General features: G+C 44.4%; 1 long non-coding RNA gene across 1 annotated transcript; it reads right to left on the reverse strand.

Annotated features, from left to right (window-relative positions):
- Positions 1 to 580: 580 nt before the first annotated feature.
- LOC138294101 (uncharacterized) lies at positions 581 to 13258 on the reverse strand. Its single transcript, XR_011203185.1, has 3 exons — positions 12943 to 13258; positions 2373 to 2432; positions 581 to 1180 (listed from the first exon to the last, which is right to left on the reverse strand). It is a non-coding gene; the product is annotated as an uncharacterized lncRNA (long non-coding RNA).
- Between the last annotated feature and the right edge of the window lie 2010 nt (positions 13259 to 15268).

Genomic DNA, 15268 nt, shown 5'->3' on the forward strand with positions numbered 1-15268 from the left:
CATAGTTACCTTGAGTGGTGGGTGCAATGCATGGCAGATGCATAGAGAAGTAGCTTTGTTGTAGCTGCCAATGTGACAGCTCATTTGGAAGTGGGAATAACCATGTCAAGAATGAGATTTGGATGCAGGATGGAACACAAAAACAAATACTAAATTGACACCGTACACCCATGCAAAGGCCCTGATCCCCAAGCATATGACACATACTGTAAAGGAGTACCTAAAACTTTATTGTATCAGTATTAAAGGAAACTTAAACTAAGGGAAACACCTTAACTAACCTAACCTATCCTAACTATACATTACCCACAACTGGCCCTAACTACCCTGAGCTAAACTTACTTACCACATTTAACTAAATACTCTAAACATCGACCCCGCACCCCCCTTATATGATGGGACACATGTAGGACAACATATACTAACCTAAACACATACTAACTTATCCTTAACAAATATATATATTTATTTATTTATTTTTTAACTTAAAAAAAAGAATTGTATACATATAAACCCAAACATCATCCCCCACCCACCCACAAAAAAACATGTAATAATATAACACCCTCCACCCCCCCAACCCACTTATAGTAACCAAACTAACAGCCTACTCTAACCTAACACTAAGCCCCCTAAACCCACTGAAGAAAAGAACGAGGAAAGAGGAGGGAGGGGAGGGAATCATGGGTGAGGATCCAAAAGTCACAAAATTGGCCCTCTGCAGGATCTTCTTAATACCCCGCAGCCTCCTCCTATTGCGGACCAGCCTGTCCATCCAGAGCAACATACATTGAATGTCACATTTTAGTGTCTGGAATTCTGTAATATCCACTACAGCAGCTGGGGATGGCTGGGTACCACTTGATGAAGCTGGTGCTGGTGCCGGGGTTGGAGGGGGAGGTGCAGGAGGTGCTGCTTGTGGGCCCTGGGCTGACGAAGTCGAGGGACCTGCTGGAGTGGCTGTCATCCCTGGGGCCACTGTGGTCTGAGCTGTGATGGTGGTGGCAGTTGTGGGCAATGCTGGCCCCCCCTTGGGCAAATGCCCTCCATACCCCTGTGGCTCTCTCATGGCGATATCTCTGTGCAATAGTGCAGAACCCAGCCTCCACATCGAGTATGTGGCGGTACTGCACTGCCCGCCTCTGAAATTTCTGTATCTCCTGGGCATTCATGTTGGCAGCTGTAAAAATAGAGACAGCCAAACATTAGTGACATCATTGTGTGATACATCTACAGATGATATTCTAACACGTCATCAAAAATAGCACATGCAGTACAAATCATAGTACAGATGATAGCATGTCCCTGAGGAATGACATGCCAACGCAGCCTACCCATCAACTATGTAACAGCACAGCAATACACAACAAGGTTTGCACTTAATTAAATGATCTGTGCATCTTTGTGCTGCTATGAGTCACATAACAAATGCTGCAAGTACTCCACATGTGCCAGTCCCACTAATAACTATCTTCAGGATCAAAATCAAGGCACACAAGACCTGTGATTTGTATATGGAACTGCCAGGACGGTGTGCAGTTGGTAATCATGAGGGCGCATTGTAGTTTGGAACACATGAATGCTTGAATTGCATGTCTGTCATCTACACTGTGATCATCACACCTAGCTACACATACTTTCTAGCCCTAACCCTGTGCCTCAGGGGGGATGGACATGCAACACATACTTTCAAACATCAAGGACAACCAGGAAGCTTTGGACAGCTGTCCATGGGTTTAGTCAGTCCACCACAGGTAAGGAGGCCTGCCAACTAGGATTGAGTCAACCACTGGACAATCACATCTACATTTATTTTTCTAATTGCAGACAATTGTCAACATCATTAGATCTCACTGACACATTTCCAAAATCAAGCACATTGATACAAGCACCTATCTGGCCTTGACCTGCATGCACGCCTATGACATTACACTCAAGTGCCACATAAATGGAGTACAACATGTGGAGCTAGATGCTGTGGGAAAGTCACCCATACAGTCCTACATGTTCATTACTTAACAGGGGTGCGCAAGTCTGTGTGTAAAACATATGCATCACTGGTCTGTGTGAATCAGAGTATGACTTGATTACTAAATTATGACACTGGCCACCTCCAAATTAATTATTGGCATACATGTTGCAACAAATCACCTTGGTCACCTGCCCATGCCTATAGCGCAGCACTCGACTCCCAATATATGACTCTACGCCGCAGAATGTCTAACTCTAACATGGAACAAAATGTCAACCTCCAGTCAAGTCACATATCAGATCACGTGCCAGCACATCATACCTTGCAATGAGTCCGACACACAGGAGTCAATCACACAACAGCTGCAAACACAACACAGGACAAACATAATAACACTTACTGGATACATCTGGGTCCGCAAATTGAGCCACTTCACCAGTTGTAGAGGGGGCTGGTCCACCTGTAAAACATGGAAGGTTGATATGTGCTCAATGTCTGCTCACTGTACAAAACGTGGAACAACAAATCACTGTGTGTGACATTTTATATGATAGAGCTGCACATCATATATGTAGACACACCAACAGACATACTACTGCAAACATGCATTGACGCTGTCACACCAGTGAGTGATAGACACATATATGCACACATGCACTGGCCCTAACAATCATGTGCTGCCATACATGATTACTCAGTTTTGTGCTTAATTCATTCCAGAGGGTACTCCATTTCATCATTTGTAATTATGAGACACATGCAATGCCATATTCCTGGTGCACTGCAATACCAGTGACTCAGGTACTGTGGCTTGTGCATCAAGGGACAATGAGTTACTGTGTGATGCTCATGTGGGTGGATTTGCGTTCAGGAATCATTGGGCTTTCAATGGTCCATTATATGTGTGCCAGTGTTGTATGTAGGTTACATATTCCACACCGGCAGTGTACCCAGAGCTGTATATGCCCCTTATGACAACATGATGGCAGGGATCCTTATCTGATTCAAAACAACAAAAAGATGTATGCTGACAGTGTCTAATTTGGTCATCCATGACAGAATGCATGGGCACAGGTGTAGTCATTGCACATGAAATGTGTTACTCTGGGCCCTGTGCACCTATATCAGGTATTGTAAATCACACTTTGCCACATTCATTAACTTAGAATTGCAAGTTGGGTGATCTGTGGTAACACAACCGAATTGACACTGTCTGCTAATTAAAACATGGGTTAGCAAATGTCCCACTTCTGCAATCTTGATGAAGTGGGTCTCTATTTGAAAGCACCTTGGGAATGGCGGCACTCACAGGAATGCTGGCCTGCTGATCTTAGCATACCACCATGTCTGTGATAGCCTTCATACTGAGAAGTTAATAATTGTACATATGCTGTACTATATCAGCAGGGGTGTACCAAAAGTAAAATAACAGCCTATTTTGTCACTGAAATGGTATAATGGAGGCAGTCAGTGGTCCCTTGCACAACATCATGCTAATAAATAGTTTGTGACCATGCATTCACAAAGAGCAGGGATCCCACGATGAGCCATTCACTTTACAAAATTGTTTGCTATAAAATTACACAGATGGTAACTGCACTAGCTCAGTACCAGCAATTGCGCCCAAGGCAAAAATGTTGTTGGGCCATGCTACTTAATGATAGGATTTCAACGCCTACTCCGAAAAGCCACGAGATGAACCTGTTTTGTGCGACTGCAATCTGGTACTATCCTGGCACAATTGGGTTTGGCCATGTGAAAGATTATCTGTCCAGATGAAAATACACAGAAACAATGAACTTAGGGCCCGATGTGTCTTTTTTTTGTGTTGCATTTGCTTCATTTGTTTACGCTACAGCTATGGAAATTAGCACAATAAATTTGATTGTAGCAAGTGTGTTATACTTTTGCACCCACAAATAATAAAAATGCTGCACAAACAAAGTAGAAATATCAACCTAAAATATTAGCAGAGGTTAGGAAGAGCTTTGTACGTATGGCCATGAATACTGTTCAGACATGGTTTTAAAAAACTGGGGACTACATTGGTTCTTTGTATTAGCATGTGAAATACATCCCATTCCTGGTACAATCACAGGCCCTGAATCATAATTTTGTTTGTGCTACATTACCATCATCTACTAACTCCAAAGTGTCACTAATTTACAAGATAAAGTTGTGTTTTGTAAGTTTGTGCATCTTTTGCGTCAACAAATGACGGTAATGCGTTGCAAAATTTGTATAAATCAGGGCCACAGTTTGTTCAACTTGCATTCCACATGTCCACAAACATTGCATGCAGCATGTCACAAAATCTGCTACTGTCACTCTAGAGCACTGTACTGTACACATTAGTCAAATTTGTACTGACCAACAGGGCCACCAATCACCACACCCAGGTGGTCCAGCAGGTCCTGCTCTCGGGCCACCAGGTAAGCCCAGCGATGCTTCAACTGGGGTTGTTGTGCTGGCTGATGAATATTCCTCTTAGATGGAACAGCACCTTTGCCCACCTGAGCCTCCTTTCCTCCGTGTGATACCCCTGTATCACCCGGCCCCCAGCCTCCAACATCAGGGTGAGGAAGTGGCACACCAGCCACACAAAAGCCCCTAGCTCCTCCTCACCCATTCGCCCCAGATGTGGCCTTCCCAACATCTCAACCAAAATAGGATAGAAAGGGTAAAGAGGGAAAAACAGGGAAAGGAGGTATGAAAAGGAAAATTAACTAACCCACAGACAGCCCAACAATACCCCAACTAACAATCTCCCAACAGTACAAAGACAAATCTATTCACAATAAATGACAAAAAACACTTAGACAGATTACCACAGACATTTACAAAACACCAAAATTACAATAGCAATAGCACACAGGAGACAAAATCACAATATTCACAGAGACTACTCAAGACACAGCCACACAGACTAGAATAATCACAGACTGCAAAGTGAAAGTGAAAGTACACCCACTGTACCATTTCTGTAAACAGGATATCCTATTACATCACTTCCTGTCTCAATTGCGGGGTGTTTTTTTTGCATAGTGAGTAATTTTATGACGTTTGCGGGGTTTGCGTCAATATTTTTTTACGCATATGCATGAAATTTTCCCCGCATTCAAGGATCAATACATTTTAAATGGATAACCGATTCCCTGGGGTGCGGTGCTGGAACTAACGCTAGGGACCAATTGATGTATAATGTGTGTGAATGTCATTTTTTAACACATATGTGTTATATTTTGACGCATATGCGTCTTTTTTTCTGCGTTTGCGTCAAAACATCTGTCTTAAACTGTGTTTGTGTGATTTTTCAATTTTTTACATGCACGCAGCCTATAGCTATACAAAGATAGGAGGGTATAACCTGCAGTGTGTGTTCTGGTGTTTGGGCACATGTGGCAGACCATACTACTGCTGCCCATAATACTCATGTTGTCGTGCAGGATTAGCTCTCTTACCTGACGCAACAGCAACACAAACTTTGGGAATACAATTGGTATTTCCTAGTTTGAGTAGGTGTTGCATCAACAGAGGACAGCAAGGCTACGCAACTAAACAAATAGACTCATGGCCTGTGTGTTTATGTCTGCGAATTGGCTCTTCAAATTGTTGTTGTGCCTCTGTGGTAACGTCACAAGAAACTTTTGGCGTAATGTGCATGTATGAATGTGTTATAAATGTGTATAACCATCAGATGCCATTCATTGACGTACATCACTCATGATATGTGTTTGTTATATCTGTTGTGTCTTATGCTGTGTGTACGTCCTTGACTTTGGGGACAAAACATTTCCCATGACAAACTATACACAGGATAGATCGAGGACGGTTGATAATGGCTATGTCAGATATGTTACCCCTCACATGTAATGAAATGTTGGATACCACTTCATGGTCACTTGTGTGTATACTACCCATGAGTCCATCATTTGAGCATGCTAGGTAGGCACAGTGTTTGTGACACAGAGTCTCAAATCCAATCCTAAAACTGATATGTACACCACAGTTTGAGTCATGTAAATGACCTATGCTTCTCCTGTGGCTGTGGAGGACCAGCAGACCATGCTGCATGTGTTCACATATTTACTATGGTTCATTGCACAAAGGTGTCTAGTTCAAGTGTGTGGCCATGTGTACCCTGTGTCAGTATTGGCCTCCATCTTGTCACACTTATGTGCAGGTCTAGTCATGAGTCTGTGGAGCCAACCCTTGAATTAACAGAGCATCCTTCAAAGCAGAATTGACCAAAAGCCAAAGATCAACTAACGACACACATGGGGATAGTCCAGCTATGGCACTGCAGAACATTTAGAAGGCTGACGACAGAGCAACCTTGGTGTGTTCAAATACGTTATGGATCAGTAATAGGACACAGGCAGGTTTCATCACAACATTTGTACACAGGGTGGGCTCTAAAATTCCCATTGCAACAAGGAACATCAGTGACTTTGTGCTAATTAATCTCACAGCTAGTCACCATGCAAGCCCCATCAGTAGGTGGCGGCAGAAGTGAATATGTGTGTGGACCGTCAGGGAACAAACATGTTTTGTCCTTACATACACATTAGCAGCCCTTGTTTGTTGTGCTGTAGGCACCGTACCAAATCCATGCATGCAGCCCTAGTACACTGTCACTGTTTGGCACTAAGAAATACATGCAAAACCAGACGAGGGATGGGGGCTGGATTAGGCCATTTGAATACATGTCCCAGAACAGAATACAATAGTAAACTGATTAAACTATACTATACATTTGAGGATTCATCGTAGACCTACCAGACACAATAACCCAGGAGGAAAAAGAGGGCATGGAAAGCAACTATGAGACTAATGTAGCCACAGGGAACCTCTATGGTTAACGCAAAAGCTGGAACCAGTCTGGCTAACAGGATGCAGACTCTGTCAGGAACAAACATGAACAAGGCAAATACACAGTGAGCAGACTCTGACTGGGACAAGCAGGAGCATCACTGTGGGAACAAAAAACAGTTTGTGCTTTGGTCTGCAACGTTACACAATCCCCCAAGGGCTCTGGTACACAAGTGATTTGTACGCCAATGCACAACAAGGAGATTCAGAAAATGGCAGCTTCTAAGCAGTTCCAGGCAGCAGCAAGGGCAGGGCAGGTTCAAATGGCTGGTCTGCATAGACGTGCTCACAGGTGTGTGCACCTTCAGTCTCTCACAAGTCCTGGAGTTGAGAATCAAATTCAAAGGGCCAACTGGACCTTTCACATGGGAAGCAATGGACAGCTGATTACAGGTCCTACCGACTACCAGGCAGTGCATTATCGGACCTGAAGTCCATGCAGACTGATGAACAATGACTATGGCATGCCATACTGAAGAGGGAAGCACACAGGAGTCAGAATGGGAGTCTGGGTGTGTGTAGATGAAGATTCTCAGGGTACAGATAGTCCATTTACAGGGCCCCCTGGAGAAGGGTGGGGAGAGACTTAAAACATGACAGTGGCAGGACTTATTACCTGAGATGGACTGCGCAGGGCATGTCTTGTGAGCAATGCTTGTCATACCTGGGGCACTTGTGTTATCCATTTTTCAGGTTTGATGCACTTCTTGTCACACATGTTCCTTGCAGAGATAGCTAATGTCACACTTACTGCAGCAAAGGTCTGGTCATACATTCCTGTTACCAATAAAATTGCACATATACTGCCTCACTTTTTTACCTTATGATTGATGGTGTCTTATTTGTGTGTCATATGCTGCAATGGACCGAGTTGGCAACATGGATGTGTCTCATAGCTGTGGTTCTCTGATATTGCCCTTCAAATGTGAAATAGACAGGATATATGTCATTAGCACTGTGTGTGATGTTCGCTGTACATTCATACCCATCAAATGTGATGTTGCTTTTTCAGTATGCAGCTTTGTATTTCTGCAATGCTCCATGAGGCTAAACTCCGATTATGATTCTTAGGGATCATGTGATGCATAAACAATTACCCAGAGCATGACTGAGTGATGATGTGAGGTGTTTAATTACATATGATACCAAAGTGGTGATGGTGACTATAGTTAGAAGAAGTTTTGTACGATGTGTTGTCTCCGACGCAATCCTGCAGATGTGTTTGGATGTTCCCCCCCATTTTCACAGACAGCATCCTCCTCTTCCTCCTCTTCAGGCATTTGTTGATCTGGTCCATAGAGGGGAATGTTCCTCCTCACACAAATGTTGTGCAGGATGGCACAGGTCAAAATGATCTCGCAGACCATTTCAGGGAAATATAGGAGGCTACCCTTAGTGATATCCAGGCAAGTGAATCTGGACTTCAGGATGCCAAAAGTCCTCTCAACTTTGGTGTGTGTCCTAAGATGTGCCTCATTATAAGTATGCTCTGCTGCTGTGCTTTGGTTTGGCAATTGGGGTCATGATCCATGGCTGGATCCCGTAACCCTGATCAGCTGAAAGAGAAAATGAAGGTAAGTATTTTGTTGTTGGTTGCACTGTGATTGTCTCTTTGCGTGGCAGTTGTTATCTTGTGTTGACTGTGACTCATCTATGTTTGTGGTATTGTGTGGGATCCTAGGCTTCTGTGATGTTCTTTCTGCATTGGGTTGTTTGACTATCAAAACTGGTGTTTGGCTGATTGACATGATATCAGTGGTATAATTAGAAACTTGCTGTTCAGTGTGTATCTCCCATGTGTTATGTAATGTGAAAGAAGTATCTGTGTGCCTTCACTGGAGGTGACATGATACTTCCACACACACAATCGATTCCACTGTGGTGGTAACATGGTTGCACTATATGGCCTGAACATCCCATTCAATTCGACCTATATAATTGCAGATGAAAGCAACAGTGAGGCCCTTTGATTTGGCTAGGTGACAATGCACAACACATCTCCATACGTTGGCAGCACTGAAGTGTTCCCAATTGACTATGCACAATTATCGCATGTGTGACAAGTTCTCTGCAAACCTATTTTTGTGCCCTTACCGAGTTTGCTCACGTGCAAACGTGTACCTACACTACTGAACTTGCTCCAGGTAATCTGGCTAACTTGGTTGTGAGGGTGAAGGTTTTAGTGTTGGAAGGTCCATCTCCCTGTACATCTGTTATGTATATGGGGAATTGTCTCAATCTGGATGTGTAGCAGTGTGCACTTTGCATTAGTGTCACATCCACATGTTTTCATAGCACAGTCCACTTCCTTATTGCTAGCTGGCAATGTCACCTCAGGAGTGATGTGAGATGTTGGTACTGCCCAATAATTCCATGTCACCTTCATTAGAGTCAGCGTCATCATGCTATGTGTCTCATGGTGTTTGACCTGCAGCAACACACATTACACAGGACGTATTGCTTGGAAGGGTGTGGGATTGAGTGTTATTGAAGCGATTTTGAAAGGTTCATCTTCCAAGTTGTACTACCAGTTAAGGTCATGTCATTGTCACTGCGTGGTTTTAAATTGATCCTGTGTGGCTCTAGAGTGGCATCACTTGTTATTTGCATCTGTCATTTGTCCATAGGTGTGTATCCCGTTGGGTCAGGATATCAAACATGGCTATCAGTGTCTTCCTAGCTACGTGTCAATGTAGTGGTGTATGTATTGGGTGTCCTACAGGGTTGCTGTGCTGTGTGTAAATTACTAAGTTTCTGTACTTACCAACAAGTAGGCCATTGCCATAACGTCCATCCTGGAAGTGCTGATTGATGGTGCTGCGGAAGATGAATGAATCATGTACACTCTCAGGATACTTTGCCATGATGTCGGTGAACAATCCACAGTGATCCACAATGGCCTGCACATTGATGGAGTGTGTGTGCTTCCTGTTGTGGTATAGGTGCTCGGTTGCAGCAGGTGGCACAATCCAGACATGTGTGCAGTCAATGGCACCAAGCACCTGCAGGAGGCCATGAATTTGATAAAACCCCTGTTTGGTCTCCTGCTGCTGTGTGTTGGGGAAGCTGCTGTGGCAGGGTGTGAGGGAGATGATGGCATCAAGTACCTTGGGAAGAAAGGCAGAGAATGAGGGCTGTGAGATCCCCTCAACCAGGGCACCAGTGGTTTGAAAAGAGCGACTTGCCAACATGTGCAGGACAGCTAGCAGCTTGGTCTCCAGTGGAATGATGTGGGGTGTCTGCAAGCTGGGTGCCAAGTGTGGCTCAATGTGGTGCAGCAGCTGCTGTATGGCTTGCCAGTTTAGTCTGTACCTCTGGATGATGTCATGTTCCCTGAGGCCCTGAAGGGTTGTCCTGGTCCTGAATATCCTCTCCTGCCTTCTGCGTTGCGTTTGGGGTCCATGTTGGTGTTGTGGTAGCTGCTGCTGTTGTTATAAGCAGCCCAGTTAACTGCCATATGTTACCACACATTTCATAATTAAGAGTTTTGTGATACATTTTTTGAACAATGTCCAGCATTGATCAGAATTTGTTGATTTTAGTTTGTTTAGCAGCAAAGTCTGTATATTAGAACCCTAAAACTCGCAATTAGGTGGTATTTATTTTACTCGATAAATTCTAACTCAGCAGTCATCGTTTATCAGGTTTGACACCAATCACACCTATTTCTGGGCATTATAGTAAAGGTCATAGTCTTTGAAGGAGTGGGCTCTCTATCCTTTAATAGAGACTGGATTCTGAAGACACAGAAAGCGAAATCTTCCTCCTTCTGAGGGATCTGGGGCTGGTGTGGTTAAAAGGAGAGCTGCCCCCTAGACCTGAATTTGCGTATCACCTGACAACCAGGTACACCCCAACTCGTTTTTTAAATTTTTTTTATAAGGATTGTTATTTTTGATAATACCTTTACCCATTTTTGAAAGTTATATACTAAATGTTATCTTAAGAGTGTATTATTTTGTGTATTCATTTGAGGTATTTCGTCACTTTCTGGCTCATTTTTATCTTGCATATCTCAATTTTTAACTAAGAAATCGGCAGAGAACAGCACACTAGAATAAGCATTTACTAAGACATTAGGTCTTGCCTTTGGGGCTCAATGATTTTGCCAATGATTTTAGCCATGCTGCATAGCATCCCTAGTGCTGTGCAGCAGGCTAACAAACAGAAAAAAAGCTACGCAGCCGGCTGAGTCAGTTTGTAGGCATGCACACCAAACATGCACATGCCTATAAAATGACACAAGCGTCTTTTTTGTTTACTGATCTGATCAGTAAAAAAAACAAGTAATGCAAGCAAGGTGGGAGGAAAGAATGAGGGTGGGAAAGAACGTAGGTCAGAAAAGCAACTTCGAAGGAGGAAGCACGAGGGCAGGGAAGCAACAGGATGGCAGGGGAGACCTAACACAGCTGGCAGAAGATACAAAGGAGTCCACCAGGGAAGCAACATGATAGGTGTGGTAAGGGAAGAAACAGAGAGTGTGCAGGGAAGGAAGCAAACTAGGACAGAGCAACTTGAGTGAGTGGAAGCGAATGAAACAGACAGCGCAATGTGGATTTTAAGCACAGGGAGAGATGCTCGAAGGATGGAATGCTTATGAAAAGAAATGAGGTAGGTGAAGTAGGAAAACAAAGCTAAACGGGGGAAACAAATGCACTCTTATGGAGTACTTTTAAAAAAAGAAAAATAATTCCTGAAACGTATAGACTGGTGGAAGGATAAAATGAGCCAATCAAAGAGATGGTAAACAGGCTATGCTCCAAGGGAGGGACAAAGACTAGACGGACAAGCTAAAACAAATAAAACCATTGAATAGAAAGCAAGAAAATAAGAGTAACCAAAAAGCCATTGGAATGAAATGGGTGGAACTGCTTTTCAAGTCAGCTATTGACTTGTCTCGTATGAGTCTTTTACAATCAGACAGCTGCACTATTGTGCAGTTTTTGACCTAAAACCAAGGTGTGTCACCATGAAGCTACTAGTTGCCAGTCAACAGGACTAACTTTTGAATCCTATTCCACCCAAAGAGCCTTGAATATGATGTTGACAACTCACCTGTCGTTTCCAGCTATGCTGGCTTTTGAATTATTTTTGGTGTGGGAACAGTATCTTAGTGGGCTGGTGATGGACAGAGGTGAAGCTGTAATTGTCAAAGCTTCAGAACACCCTCTGTGTACTCCAAACAAACTAGCTGTTGATAATTTACCTGGAAGACTTCAGTTCAATCTATACCAGAATCCCACTACTCAATAACCAAAAGAATGCAATGAATGCAGTACTTGAAAACCAGAATTTGGAAGAACCTACAGAAAAGTAACTTAGGAAGCTAAAGTTGACATATCTACCCTAGGAATGGGTGGTTTAGAGGTTCAAGTTTAAAATCTTCTGTGGTATTATTCAGGCCTACTGAAGGAAATGAACAAGTACAAGCTGAAGATTGCCTTTGACTAAATCCCATCGATGAATCTGCTACCTGCCACCATTCACTAGATCACCAAAAGAGCTTTCAAGCACCAAAAAATGGAAATTGGACCTTGGGAGCCAAAGCCTCTAGTCTTGGTTGTTTAATAAAGCCTACTTTGATGGCAGAGGTTCACCATTCCAGTTCAAGAAACTCCTGAAATCCGAGGTATACATCATGGCATTTGACTGACGTCGTGCTCACAAAACAGTAGTAAATGTGCAATACAAGAGCGGGACAAATCATTTCATTAATTGGATAGTACTAATCAATTAAGACTGTGCTTCTAGAAAATTTGCTCAAAATCCCTGCTCCTTTAAGAAGTTGGAAAAAGATACGCTACACTTTATAAAATGCCCAAATAATACGTAAACAATCCACTGCAGCATGAATGTAGAAAATGATATCATCATAGGATGCCCTTGAATACCCACCAATAATGTTCATGTGAAACTGGAGCTCCCCATATTACAATATTCTAACTAAGCGCTATTACAAACACGTTGCCAAAGCTGCAAGTGATGGAGCACAACAAGGGGGGGCAAGTCATATGTCCTACAAGTGAGGGCTATAAGACTATTAGCAACAGCTCCATCCCAAAAACGGGACCACATCAAGAGCTGGAAATGCCTCTCACCTGCAGTATAGGAGAAAAGAAACACCAGTGTTCTCCCTCTTTGCTGCATTAATCTCCACCACAGAAGCAGCCATTTCGGTCATGGCAGTCCAAGCTCCTCCCATTGATTTGTTGAAGAGGACGCCCAAGCAACCAAAGAAAAACGTGCACAAACTGCTGTTTATTGTTTTTATCTACTTCTCTGGTGCAATGGGGGTGACAGTCCTATGCCTTCAGCAACTGTCTGAAATGGCTCCATTTGTGGCAGCAGAAGCAGCAACTGAGGAGAATTGGTGTTGTTTTTCACTCTGTCCTTCAGGTGAGAGTCAGCTCCTGTATTCCTGCTATAAGCATTCTACTTGCCGATTATTTAATTCTATGTCAGGACCAGAGGCGAGGATTATGCTTATCTTTCTTCACTTTTTATTACAACTACAAGTTCAAAGTTCAACAATTGCATAACGAAAAACTACAGCACCCATGAGACAACGTTCCCATGGTAACCACAGTCCAATCAACGCCGGTTCAGTCTGCGTGTATAAATATCCCTTGCCGCCTTCGGTCGCCCTCTTTCTTCACTGCTCCGGTGTCAGATAAGTTGCCTTTTCTGCCTCTCGGGTTTACAATTATTACACTTGTCTGTGGCTTGTAATTGGGCTTGTTTGGCTCTGCACATTGTTTTTCTCCTTTATCGAGCTGTTGCTAGGACTCTCACCACTCGCAGCAGGCTGCTTCAGCCCGAGAGCAGTTTCAACACTCCGTGACGCATCGGCTCCTCCAGATGGCACTCTTTCGTGCCGCTCTGTACTTCAGCACGTTTCTAGCATTTTGAGTCTTGAGTGCGCTTGATCGCTAGGAATTTTGCTCAATAGTTTTTTTTTTCCTTGAGCCTTGGCTCTTATTAACCCCTCCAACCCCCACTATATGCCGTTTGCAGCAAGATTCACACCGCTTGGCGGTAGGTTATCCTCCCTATGGAATCTCACGTGCGACCTGGTGAGCGCGTCAGGAGACCGTTAGGTCCCTTATTTGGCCCTTTTGCCAACAGATACGTGGGGGGCTACCCTTTGAGTTTACAGGGTGTTTGTCTGTTGTATCTTAGTCCTCTTGGTCCCAAAATGCAATCCACTCAGGATAATGATTTTTTTCCCACCATGTCCCCAGGGGAGGGCCCTTCACAATGCGCTTTACCCCCTGGGGTGGATATCTTACTTTCTCAGGCTATTGCCCAGGCCCTGGCCCCCATTAAGGAGAGTGTGGGACAACTAGCAGAAAAAGTGTCTAAGGGGACTGGCATGGTGGGGAGATGGGGGCTAGACCTAAGTTCTCGTCTGTTTCGGGTCCCAAGAAATCGCACAAGTGCGATGCAGGGCACCTAGAAAGCTTCACCTACCATGCTGAGGCTTGTTATAAGATTGCGCCTGCACCTAAGGGCCTACCCTGCTGGGAGAGGTTTCAACCCAGACTGACGGGTGATGTGGTGCACCACACATTGGACCCTGATAGGGGTCACCCAAGCGGGTGGAGGAGGACTCGGATGGGGACTCTTCCTATCGGAGGACCAGGACCCCGGTCTCCCCTGGCGCCCTGGGGCCACCATGCCAGATCTGCTGGAGGCAGATGACTCCAGTTCGGATATGTTCGAACCGGAGGGCATCTACCACCCCAGATCCTCGGAGTGGCGGGCGGAGCAGAAGGTGGCCGAATATGTGGCCAGCAAGATTGGACAACCTCTAGACAAGGAGGTTCGGGCCTGTCTCAAGGCTGAGTTCCCGCGCCCTACTTTACCAGATTAAGTTGCGGGGACTACGGACATAGATCCAAAAATGTGTACATTCTTTGCTAAGTACACCAAGGATCCTAAGAAAGGCATTGACCGGTCCTGGAGAGCTTGCCAGGACAAGCTACTAGACGTGTTAGGACCCCTAACACAAATAATTCAGTTGGCCGAACACACCAGACGCACAGACACTCCCCTGCTGACGGATGTCGTGGCCGGGTGAGCCCAGAGGGCGGTTTGCCTCCTGGGCAACGCAAACTGCGCCATCTCAGCGGAGAGGCGCTGTTCCCTACTCATTAAAATAGACCCCAAACTGGGGGAGTTGTCCAACTCAGAGGGAGGGGCGGTTGCCCAGGGTAACTTATTTGAAGACCCTTTTGTCAGAGAATTGGGCAAATTTGTTGCCACCTTTTCGGAGCTAGGCAAAGCGCAAACTTCTATCAAAAAGATCTTTCCTGGGAAGGTTTTTGGAGGGGCCGGACGTGGCAGGGGTTGCTCCTCCGGTCGCCTCTCTCAGCAAAACCCCAATTCCTATGGCTACAGAAACAATGGATGACGAGATGGTCG

This window comes from Pleurodeles waltl, chromosome 4_2 (genome assembly GCF_031143425.1).
Source record: "Pleurodeles waltl isolate 20211129_DDA chromosome 4_2, aPleWal1.hap1.20221129, whole genome shotgun sequence".
Lineage (NCBI taxonomy): Eukaryota > Metazoa > Chordata > Amphibia > Caudata > Salamandridae > Pleurodeles > Pleurodeles waltl.